The sequence below is a fragment of the Poecilia formosa genome, unplaced genomic scaffold (genome assembly GCF_000485575.1).
Source record: "Poecilia formosa unplaced genomic scaffold, Poecilia_formosa-5.1.2 Scaffold479, whole genome shotgun sequence".
Classification (NCBI taxonomy): domain Eukaryota; kingdom Metazoa; phylum Chordata; class Actinopteri; order Cyprinodontiformes; family Poeciliidae; genus Poecilia; species Poecilia formosa.
In genome coordinates, this window is record NW_006800418.1 from 98,838 (window position 1) to 111,376 (window position 12,539).

Sequence of the window (12,539 nt, forward strand, 5' to 3'; positions counted from 1 at the left end):
AGCTAAATATTTAGCTGACAAACTAATTATTATTATTATTAGTTCTCCTGAATATCCCGTTATATGTAAATCAGTCTTGGTCACGAGTACATTAGAGATGCAGTTTTCAATTTTTTTTTCTGAGACAATTTGACAAGAGATTTTCTTTTTCTTCCTTCGCTATTGTCTAAAATCCTTTAAAAGAAAGACCAGAGCAACAATTGACTCTTTTGGAACAGTAATGCCACGTTATCACCGGTGCACCAATAGTTTGGGTAAATGAAAATGAAATGCAGTTATTTAAAGAGCCAGATAAAACATGACTTTATCGAAATAGGCTCAGTTATGCTCAGGGCCGACGGTGATTTATCGGCGTGGAAGCGAGGTGAACAGTACAGAGATGCCGACAGTGAAAGATGCACCACTGTGATGAGGAATAGCTGGAATCTGATAAGGAAATAACAGAGGAAACAATTGAAACATAGGAGCCACGCGGCCAAAGATACAGACGGCAGGAATGAATAGATAAAACAGGCAGCAAGGTGCTGGCAAAGGAAAAGTGAGTCACAAAAACCCAGAATAAATACGGTGTGGTGAGAGGAGACGCTATAATCTCCTAAATCCTCTCAGGTTCAGGTTCACTGCTGTTGCTTTCACATCCATCTCTCTGTCCTGGCGATCATTTTCCTCCACTTCTTCTGATAATGAGTTGCTCTCTGTTTGCGTTTGTTGTGCTATAAGAACCACATGCATGCAGTCTCGGACCGCCTCGACGCGGTGGTGTTATAAATCTGGTGAGCATGATGGAGTATGTGCTCAGACCGGGCGGCCTGTTGTTTGTTATGCTACGTTGAGCCACGCGGCAGAATCATTTCCTCATCGCAGGACGTTTTAAATAGCAGAGATCTGGTTTTATGTTGTGTTCTGCCCAAGGCTAAAAGTTTGAAATAGTTTAGTGATAAAAATGTAAATATTTCTGTAACAATTCATGCTTAAAAAGATGGTCATTTAGTTTAAAAACGTCTATGCAGTTACTATTGGTTCATCTGTATTTCGTTTTGAAGGTGAAGAGAGGTCGCAATGCATTATGGGTAGCAGTTAAGAAGACCGTTTTTACAGAGAAAGCCTGGTTATCTATTTGCAAACTTCACCTCCTGTGCCTCAATCTTTCCTTACACCTTTAAAAGCAATGGCTGTAAATCCAATATATGTTCTGTTTAATGGTATGTGTTTTATTAGAGCTTATTTAGAGATTCTTTTGTTAATGTGTTTATTCCAGGAATTGGCCATGTTTTTGCATAGTGATCGCTAAAGTGAGTTTATTAATAACATCTAAGATGAATTCTAATCTATGGTTTCTGGCACTACAAGTTTTATTCTGTGCATTTATTTCACAAAGATCTGATGCATATTTTATTTTCTGTTTGTTTTATAGTTTCACTCAACTCTTTCATTGAACTTTCTAAACAATTGTACAGAATTGTAAGCTGTTGTAAGACCATAACAAAGGAGCAAGACGCTCGGTTTCCTGGCTCATGAAAATTGAGTTTGGCTTGTTGCTCTGCGTTAACATACACAGTCTATCCAACATGCAGTAATAACAGAACATAGTGGCTTCCAAAAGCTTTCCACCCCTTAGTTTTTTCACATGTTGTCACATTACAACCTCAGATGTCAAATGTGTTTTTACTGAGATGTTTCTGTGACAGACTGACACAAATGAGTGTTTGATTTTTTTTTTATGTTTTTCTGTTTCGGAAGAAAATCACTTTTTTTCTTAAATCATGCTGTTTGTTGGAACAAATTAAAAAATCAACATGATTTGATTTTTGGTTCAGCTGTCTAAATTCAAACTGAAATAAACAATTGTTTTTGTTTTTCTATTTCATGCATAGCGACACCAGAAAAGATGGAAATTGTCAAAAGAATAAGAGTTTACAGAGACTGGAAGACTGCTGGAATAGAGAAACATTCCTAAACATCTTGGCAGTTCGGTTCACGGTTGGATCATCAGCTCTCTCAATGACAAGCATCAACTTCCTCTAATCAAGACACACATATCCACTTTGAGACTTACTGATTCCAGATTGCTAAGTGAAAACGTAATGCGTCTAAAGTTCAGGCCACAGTTTCTGGTTGCTCCAGTAAGGCCCAAATGATGCACCAAGACAGTATAAAGTTCGTCTTTGCTTCAACCATTAAAGTGAGAAATGTAGCCTCTTTTTTTGTAATTATATGTTTTTCAAATTTAGTTGTAAAACAAAGAAACTTAAAAAAAAAAAAAGAAACCCACCCAACTAACCCAAAAAACCACAGAACAAACCATACAGACCTAAAACAGTTTAAGTCTTTATTTGGAGTCTCCTAGAACTCATCAGAACATTTATTTCTGAATTAGAACTAAACGTGGCGAAGCAGCTTTCAGCTTCTATTCACCTCAAATCTGGAACAAGCTTCCAGAAAAACTGCAATGCTGCCAAAACCCTGAGTTCCTTTAAATCGAGGCTTAAAATCCACCTGTTTAGAGCTGCCTTTGTTTTATAACTGGAGCTTAGATCAATATATTTGACTTTCAAATCAAGTACTAGTGATAGTACCCATTTAGAGGCATAGGAGTAAACAGGCTAAAATGAATGCTTGACGCTTTTAAGACTTTTGTTTTGAAGGTTGCTTATTTTACTACCCAATACTTGAAAGAGCTCATCGTTCCCAGATAGTTTTACATCTCATAGGAAGCTTTTCTAAAAGCACAGACTGGTTTATTTCTGCAGTCGTGTTTGTCTTACAATCAGATCCGCCCAAAACACATTTTCTACTTTCAAACAGAAAACTGCAACGCCCTTCGTTTACACCGGCGCCCCCTGCGCTTCCCGCTGTGCTGCTCTTCGGCGTTCGTTCTGCTTGCCGTCAGCGCCGTGGAACAGATCAATGGCTGTTCATCAGGTGCCAGGAAAAGGCACCGCTTGTTCACGGCGCTGCTAGCTGCGTCTCGTTCTCCAGACACGCTGCAGAAGACGGTGAGAAGTTATTTTGGGTGCAGCGGTGAGTGGAAAAGCCTGATGTTCCAGCTGTTACTCTGAAAAATCTGAACTTTTTCCCTCTTCAAGGATTACATGTTAAAGGCAGGAAGGAAGAGCAAGTCTTAGAGAATAATAATATCCTGATTTTTCCAAAAACATGATTTTCATGCCTTGTTATGGCGAACAGCACCAGAGTTTGTTTGGTTGTTTTGGTCCACACCAGAATTTGCTTGAGTTACTCAGTGTCCATCTGGTTCAGGCGTTTGCATCCATTAAGTCATACAAAAATCCTTTAAATAGTTGAATGAAACCAGCCTACACAGTCTGAAAATCATTTAAACCCCTGAAAAGAATTACTTTAAAGAGCATACATTTGCAAATCAAGTCTAGAGTTTTGTCTAAATAATTTAGAGCATAAGTTATTGCCTTGCCGGGATAAAACAGACACTAGGATCTCTTGGTTCTTTAGGAAAATCCTCTGTTAGGAACCTTTAATTCTGGGTTTGTTTCTGTTTTTGTCAGCTGAGAAATATTTTCATGTTGTCTTTTAGACTCAGTGGGTATCAACAAGATTGAATTCAGCACTGTAGCTTCTGCTAAATACCATGCTGGTACAGCACATTAGTTTCCACTAAATATCATGTTGGTAAAGCATTTTAGCGTTAGCAGAACTAATATTAATGATTAGTACTTCAGTTGCTAACTGAATCGCAACTTTTCAGTTAGTGATTCCCACTGTGTTTCAGTTAGAAGCCTAAAGCGCGTCCTGAACACTGACTGTCTCCAGACGTACATCACCACTGAGCCATCAGGAGGGGGTTCAGATTCCTGCCAGTTATTTTTTTTTCTTTTGCACCATTTAAACAAGATTTTTGTTGATAGGCGTTGAAGGGAAGCCACTATTTCTCAGACTTCCCGTAGAAAAGGTATTCTACAAAAAAATCCAATCAGTGCCAATCTCTTCAGCTCCTTTGATCTAAAGGTCAAACATGAACTCAAAACAAGCTCTGGAATGCATAATCACGAGGACGGCGGGTAGACTTTACAGCAGATGGAAGCCGAAGAACATCAGTCAAACGAAGCACTTTATTTAAGAGTCGGTGCCTGGTCCATCCGTGTTTCATTGTCTCTGAGTGTTGTTTACATCATCCCCATTTTTTTTTCCTTCTCCATGTTTATGGATCCTTTTCTGTCAATTTCCACCATATGTTTCTGCAGGCTTGTCTGCTGAAATTATGCATTTTTCATACCTCAGTGATTAATGTCTGCTGCTGCATTTCTGTACATCCCCAGGGCTTTGATTGTTTTCCCTGCAGCTTTAGCTGGGAGTCCACAGCAACACCTAAAAAACAACCGTGTGCCTGTTTGAACAGCGTTTTGTTTGATCTCCATGAGTGATCACGTCTGAAAAACACACACACACACACACATGCACACACACACACACACACACATAGTCTACACCAAAAAGCGCATGTTGTGTTTGCAGTGGTGGGAAGTAACAAAGTACTTTGTTACTGTATGTAAGTACAATTTTCATGTATCTGTATTTTCCTTAAGTAGATTTAATCATGGATACTTTCAGCTTTTACTGCTTATCATTTGTAAAATATGGAAAAGTAAATATGAGATTTCAAATGTTTCTGGGGTTTTTCCCCCACAAGGTTATTACATTTCTGTAAGGATTTGAGTTTTCTGTGTGTTTATTTTGGTTTCTGTGTCAGTTGAGTCTCCATGTTGTCCCAGCTACCCCTTGGTTGATCCCAGCTGTGTCTCGTTCCCTGATTACCCTCTGTGTATTTAATCCCACCTGTGTCTCTGGTTCCTTGTCGGGTCCAGTTGTTTCTTTGTGTCACATCCCTGCATTTGTTCCAGTTGATACCAGTTTCTGAGCTCCTATCCTGCTCATCTGTACTGCCTGGACTTTGTATTTTTGTCATTTCATCATTAAAACCATCATCATTTTCTCTACTGCCTGGATCCACTGGATTTACCTCATGACAATTTATTTGAATCATTATAAGGGAATACATTTTTTTTTCATCAGGCATTAGGTTCAGCCCTAATCTTAGTCTGATATTTTTCCTCCAATAAAAAAAATCTTCTGACCTTTTTCTTAGCTATAAGATAAAAGATGAGTCTGACTGCACAGCAGAGGACCTCCTACCGCTTATCTTGCTGCTTTCACATCTCCAGCTGCAGTTACAGTCTGCAAAGGTTGGGATGAAGTCCTGATTGAGGGACCTCGTTGAAAAGTGGTTGTGTGAAATGACAAATGACCTTCATGGCTTTCCTTCCATGCTGTGTGTATGTGTGTGTGTATGTGTGTGCGCACACACACACACACACACACACACACACAGAATAGGATGCAGTCATTGCTGATAACAGCTCTGAAAAGAAGAATCAAGGAAGGAAAGTTGTTCAGAGTGCCACAGATGACTGGAAACGATCACAAGCTGCCAACCAAAGGTGAGACAGCTGACGCCCCAATCCCAGATGTTGGACCCAATTCCAATCTGAAAAACGGAAAACGCTAAAGTCACAAATTGATGGAAGAAGCAAGGCATAATCTATGCTGCCATAGTTTGCTCAAGTTGTTCTTTTTCATAAAGTTCCATTGACTTGCTGAGATTTTTTTTTTTCGATAGACAAACACAAATTAGCAAATAAATGAGGAGCTAAAGAAAAACTTTATTTTCAGTCGCTGTGAAAATACAAATGTGTGCAAAATTTTGTCAATATTCTGCTAACGTCGGAAAAAGACATTTGCTAGCGCAGCGTTTCCGTCAAGTAAGGAACACAAAGTTGCACATTAATAAGTTTCTTCACACCATCATTTTTCTACCACTTCCTGTCGTCCTCTTCGTCTGTTGTCCAAACAGCGAGAGCAGAAAGCAGTTTATTACATTTACAAAACCAAAAAAGGAGTCTGGAATAACGCAAGAAATGGGTCAAGGACTGCAGCCCACATACATATATACACGTGCGTGTGTGTGTCTGAGTGCACAGTTGCAAAAACATAAAAAAAACGTCTGACAGCTCCACAGTGCTGTCCGTAGTTCTCTAGATAACCTCGTGTGAATTATCCCACAGGGGCGATGCGGAAAGGAGACGGAGGGGAAACCGCGGATTGACGTAACACTGGGAATCTGCAATATTTTACCCATCTAACCGGTGAACTCACACATTAGCATTCCCCTGCGCCACCCTGCTCTTATATCGATCGTTATCCTCCCTCCAAGCTTACTCTTCTTCACACCACCATGATGTAAAACTTTTTCATATCCCAAAAAATGATTACCCTAATTCGGCCTCTGATTAACATCAAATACACAACCTCACACACAAGCTTCTGAACGCAATACTTTTTAAAATTAGCTACTGTCTAATATATTCACACAAGCCACATGAGCCGCCTGTTTGGCAGGATTCATCTCCGGGTCGTTAGAGACAGCAAATTTGGCTGGGGAAAACGCTGCCGTGTTCTAGAAACCACAAAATATAAAAACTATAAAAATTATGAAGACAAAATAATCAGATCTTTGAAATCAAATTAGACATTATTCAACATCAGGCATTAAGATGATCTACCAAAGCATTTGAAACAACATCAACAGCAGCAATAGAAGTAGAAATGGGGAGAAATGCTATTATATTGATGAACAATACTAGAAATAAATTACTGGGTAAATTTACAAGACATTAATTTAAATCTTCCAACCGGAGAAATTTTAAATCCATGTTGGGAGAAAGGAATAAGGAATTTTGGGTGGATTAAAAAAGTTAAATGAATTGTTTAAGAATTACAGAAGAAGGTGATTTGGACAAATGAAGTAAAAATTAGTGTTTCTTTAAGCCTACATGCCTCCTGGGTGGATTTCAAGGCCAGTGACACTTGAAGGAAGCAAAATGATCCCGTCTGGCCTGGAAAATATTCCCAAGAAAGAGCTGCAGAGTGTTACTGTAGAGATGGATGCCTGCGTTTCCCTCCTGGAGCCGTTATCTCCACCACCCACCTTTAGATAAGCAGGAGAGAAATGGATGGGGAGCCAAGATTCAAGAATAAAACGGGGAGGTAAATATCCAGGTTTCCTATAAAAGTCCTATCCGTCTACCTTACCCGGCGCAAGATGTACCTGGAGACTGACCAAAAGATATAAAAGTGGGACACGGGAATGAAGTCTTCCACTGAAATTACCTTATATACAGTTTAAAGTCGGCGACCGACAATCGGGTGAGTTTCTAACAGAGTTTTCGAGATTACAATTCACGTCAGTCACTCCAATAACGAGGTGACCTGTTTTTTTTTTTTTTTCAATCTCAGTAGCTGAGTTGTGGTTGACTTTCAGAAGCTGCACAAATGTAGTGTTTGCTGACGGCACCCGATACTGCAGCTAAACTGGTGACATACAGAGAAAATAAAAAGTGCTTGGCTAAGTGCTTTTGCAGTCGACACGGAATCTGACTGAAGCATCTTTTCTTTCCCCGGTGGGAAAAAGTTGCAAGTAGCCTGTCCTGTGCCTTACTAGATCCAAGACATCTAAAATGAGATCTTTTCATACTGGAGACACGAGATGAAAGTTTGACGTGGCCCCCTTCTCTCGCGAATGTCCTCCTCCATCAGTTTGGGGGAGCTTTTCCAGCCCTGTGGCTTCCTCTATCCACCCTGTAGCAACGGCAGGAGTATCCACGGTAATCCTGTTAAGAGGAAACTCACACGCTGGCTCCAAATACCAGCCGCAGAAAAGAAGATTATTCTTCTTGTTAAAATGGCACGGCGCACCTTAGAAGCATGTGAGTGTTGGGGGGGGGGAGAGTGTGTGCGTGTGTGTGTATGTGGGTCCCAGGGGAAGTCGCTGCGTAATCAAAGAGGGTGATTACTTGGGAGCAGTCAGGTGTGTGTATGTGTGTGTGTGTGTGTGCATGTACACGTCTGAGGAGAGCAACACACTGTAATCACAGGAGACTGTTACTCGGTTGCAGTCAGGTGTGCACGTTATGTGGTTGTAGCGATAAGAACATATGCAATAAGATAAAGTGACTGCTGTGCTGATAGGTCGGGCAGCGACGGCGCTCCACATAAACACCACCACTATCTGCATCAGCACTTTGTAGTCCGGAGTGTACTTCTGTTTGCAGAAGCAAACTTTTACCGCAACACACACATCCACGCTCTTGTTTGGTTTTGGAGGAAACCGATACCCTCACACTAGACAATAACATGTGGAGTTGGACCTTAAAGGGGTACGTTTATGTGTTTTCCAGGCACATAATGCCATTTTATAGCACAATCAAGTAACTGTTACTTTAAGTTGTTAGAAAATGCTGTACATACCAAATATGACTTGATAATTTAATTCCTTAAAATTGGGCCTCTGTCTCTTTAAGAAGCTCCTGCTCTTTCTGAAACTCCACCTTCAGGAAATCATCACAACATGGCTCCTCTATTAAGACTTTAACAGCATTTTACCTGCTGAGAAGTAGCTCCTGTAATGAGCTCAGCAGATTCACAGTTCCACCAGGTGTTTGCTAATTGCTGCTGGCTAGTCTGAAGGAGCTGAGTGGGAGAATCGTGGGGGATTGGTTTGATCTCCCACTCAGCTCTGTGAGGCAGAAGCTCGGAAGCTTAGAAAATTTTGAGGTGATCAAACCAACAACGAAGGAGGACTTAGACGGTCTGTGTTTAGATTTTCCAACCAAACTGTCTCAACAAACTATTTCTTTCCAGCTCCAGTTGTTATTCATACTCTTTTACAGATTGGTATTTGGGGGAAAAGAAAAGTTCTTCTATTCCATCATTCAAACTTTTGTGGTTTTCACTTGATTTAAGACTTGTTTGCCTCATTCTAACAGGTTTTAACATTTAAGTAAAGGTTTCTGTTAAGACACCCACTACAGCCGGAGTAGTTCACTTTTCTGGAGATTGATTTGTTTGCTTTTTAAGTGCCAGACGGCACTGTCAATTCTTCTTCAGATTTCATCAAATCCCATAGTGACTTAGCTTTTAGCAGCGACTAATGGAATCAATAGCCCAAAGTTCAAGATGTGAAACTGCAAAGATGATAAACAGTCGTTTTTCTCCTCAGAGTGAGGCACATATTTCCATCATGTTGTCCATCACAGAATGTCGCTCTCTTTTAATTCGTGTTCAGCTGACTGAAATAATTGGAGAATTGGCTGGAAAATTGGCGCTGTCAACTGAAATAGTCCGCTGTTAAATATTCAGAAATAAAGAAGAATAAAAAAAGGAACCCTGACAAGTTGCTGTTATTCCAGTTTTTCTATTTCTGTTGTAGTCAGAAAAGTGCAGTGCCAGCATGCTTCCCATTTATTAATGTGACAACCTTGTACTGTGTGCTTCACTCCACAAAATGAAACATTTATTGGCACCCCTGGTAAAAGGTGTAAGAAGCCTGGAAATGAGTTCAGCTTTCATTTCAACAGTATAAGCTCAGACTGAAAAATGTTGAAAAATCCAAACTTTAAACTCTTTTTTTTCCCCAGTGGTGATAAAACACTCATTTAAAAAAATGTTTCTAACATTACAGGCGCCAGCTAATTTTCTTTAAAAGAATTTTTTTGAAACTTTTTTTTACTAATTGATTAATTTCTGGTAAGTTTTAATTATGGACTTGGGGGCAATTTTCTGCACCTGAGTGAAGTACCACCTCCATCCCCCACCTTTTTCAAACCAGACAAAATTGGTGTCAAACATTTGTGTTGGTTTGTGCAACAATTTTTTTTTGTTTGTGCTGCTTTGGCTTTGAAGATATTAATGAAAGTTTAAAGGTAATTTTGGTTTAGCAAAAGTGGGGGTGCTGGTTGACCTTTCATGACCTCTGGAAACATTTCTTAATATCTTTAAAATGATAGCAGGACAGACAAATAATTTTGCTACACAAATGTTTAACACCAATTTTGTCTAATTTGGGGGTGGGGGGACTTCACTCAGGTATTTCCTGCTGGTTTTATGTTCTGCCTCTTGTGACTCAGTCCACAGGAAGGTGTGGGGTTTGAACTGGGAACCTTGGGGTCTCTGGCTCTCCTCCTTCACCACTGAAGCAGCTGCTGCTCAGCTGCAACTGCTGTCATGCTGATTAAATATTTTATATTGCTTATTGAGAAAATGTTTCAGTGCCATTTTTAATTCATAAAGTACTTTTTTTCCATAAGATAATATACTCATTTTCAATTTTGTGATTTCTGTCTCATTTAATTTTTAAACCAAGCCTCATGATAAACATATTTAGAATATTTTTAATCTGTATTACACCAAAAGGGTGTTAATACAGATCGCTACAGGAGATCCTGCCCACCCACAGCTAGAACCTTGTAGGATTTAGGGAGGCCAATTAACCTGACAGTCATGTTTTTGGACTGTGGGAGGAAGCTGGAGTACCCAGAGAGAACCCACCACCCACAGGGAGAACATGCTAACTGGGAATGAACAGAGACTTTGCACATTTATTGTACTGGTAAGAAACTGGGAGACAAAAAAAAAAAAAAAACCCTAAAATGTCCTTATCCACTTTTAAAACTGCTCAAAAGCAGCTGCTCTGCTTTTGAGGAGCCTTAGTTCATGAAGATTATTTAAAATCTGATCATCTTGTTCTGGAGCCCCAGTGGCATTTATTCGCATCAAGCAGACAGAAAAGGGGGAGCAAGAGAAGAGAGCGACATTGAACAAACATCCCTCGTTAGGAAATCAAACCCTAAGCTCTATAAATGGGGGAACCATTTTTACACGTCACACCCCGACTTCCTAACCCGGTGGTGTCCAGAGTCGGTCCTCGAGTGCCGGCATCCTGGTTTAACACACCTGGATCAAATGATGTCTCGTTAGAAGGCATTAGGAGAACATTGACATGCTGAGGAGGTTGTTTCCACCACCAGGGAGAACATGCAGGACGCCAGAGGACCGACTTTGGACACTGTCCTAACCATTGCTGACTTGTGATAACAATACATTAGTTCATACTCCCAAAATTGTCACTGCCATGTGATGGACTTCTGATCAGTCCAGTGTGTGCGACCCGGACAAAAAAATGAGGAGGTACAGACATTCGGAGGACGATGGGAAATTGTCCCCGTCACACACTCAGTCAAACGTTTAGTTACTTGTCAAAGAAAATTACAGAACTGACACAAGTAAAAGATTTCACTTGACTTGTGTCTCCTGGCCCGTACAACAATAAATCCTTCAGGCTCCAACAAATCCAGAGCCGCACTCATGTTGGGGCTGCCGTGGAAACGTGTTTGGCTCATTTCAAAGCAATTCTGGGGCGGGTTCACAGTTACCCAGAGATGGAGTCATGCTAACCTTACAGCCGAGGAATTCCCAGTGGAGCAAGAAAATCTAAGTTGCACGTTTATTCTTGATTGCCTTCAGTCATCCATGTGAGAGCAAACCTACAGGGGTTTTTTGTTCATTTTGTACAGGATGACCCCTGATGGAATCTCCAGAGAACACCTGACAGGACCCCAAGCCGGGCTGTCTGGTGTACTACATGATTTGGTGTTAGGGGGAGAAAATAAGGTAATATTTATTTCTGCACAAGTTTCTGGGAAACTTGATGGTCCTAGTTGGACCTGAACAGGGCAGGAACGGTCAATTATCAAAAAAGATATTGAGCATTAACAAGATAACGAATGGCAGTAATTAATATGAGGTAAAGATGGTTTGATGGATTTTGCCTAGAAACCTACAACACTGACCTATCAGTATTGCCAGACTGCTGATGATCTGCAGCAAAGACTTTTTTTTTTTGTTTGCTTGTTGTTGGTGGGTTTTTTACTAAAGGGTCATTTTGGCTCCTAATTAAAGAATTAGTGTGATTTAAATCAACTTCACTGAGTAAACTGCCTCATTAGGAAACTTGATGGAAGTCAGATACTGCTTTTAAAGGAGGCTTCATTTGTGCTCTTGTTGCTATTGCAAACAAGAGTCTGATAAAGGTTTTTCAAACTACCCTCCATTAAGAAATTGACATCAATGAAACGACTGAGGCAATAATCATGCAGTGTTTACATCTGGAACTGGTGGCTTACTGTGGAAACACATTTGCCACCTAAGTTTGGATGTAGTGAACTTTCCCATTCACTGCTGGATATGTGCCTTATCAGAGGCATGAAACTAAAAAAAAAGAAGAAAAATTTAAATTCTGAAAAAACATAAGGACATTTTTTAAAATATAATTTTATGATGATATTCTTAATTAAACAAAAATTATTGTAGCCTATCCCTGATATTCCATCGTACAACTCACAGAGGCCATGATTGAAATAAAAGCCAATTTTGGAAATATTTTCTGTCATTTATAATTTCTTTTTTATAAAAGAAAGCAAAAAAAAGGACTAAAATCGCCATTTTGCCCAGTCCTAAGGTGAACACTTTTTCCCGATGAGCTCAGGAAATCCTGGTAAGAGGGAGGAAGTATGTAGGAGGGGGGGTCCGGATAACCACAATCTTGGAAAAGTGTATGTTGGTCCTCCCCCAAATAAATCATAAAAGAAACCTTTTTATTTAAACAATATAAA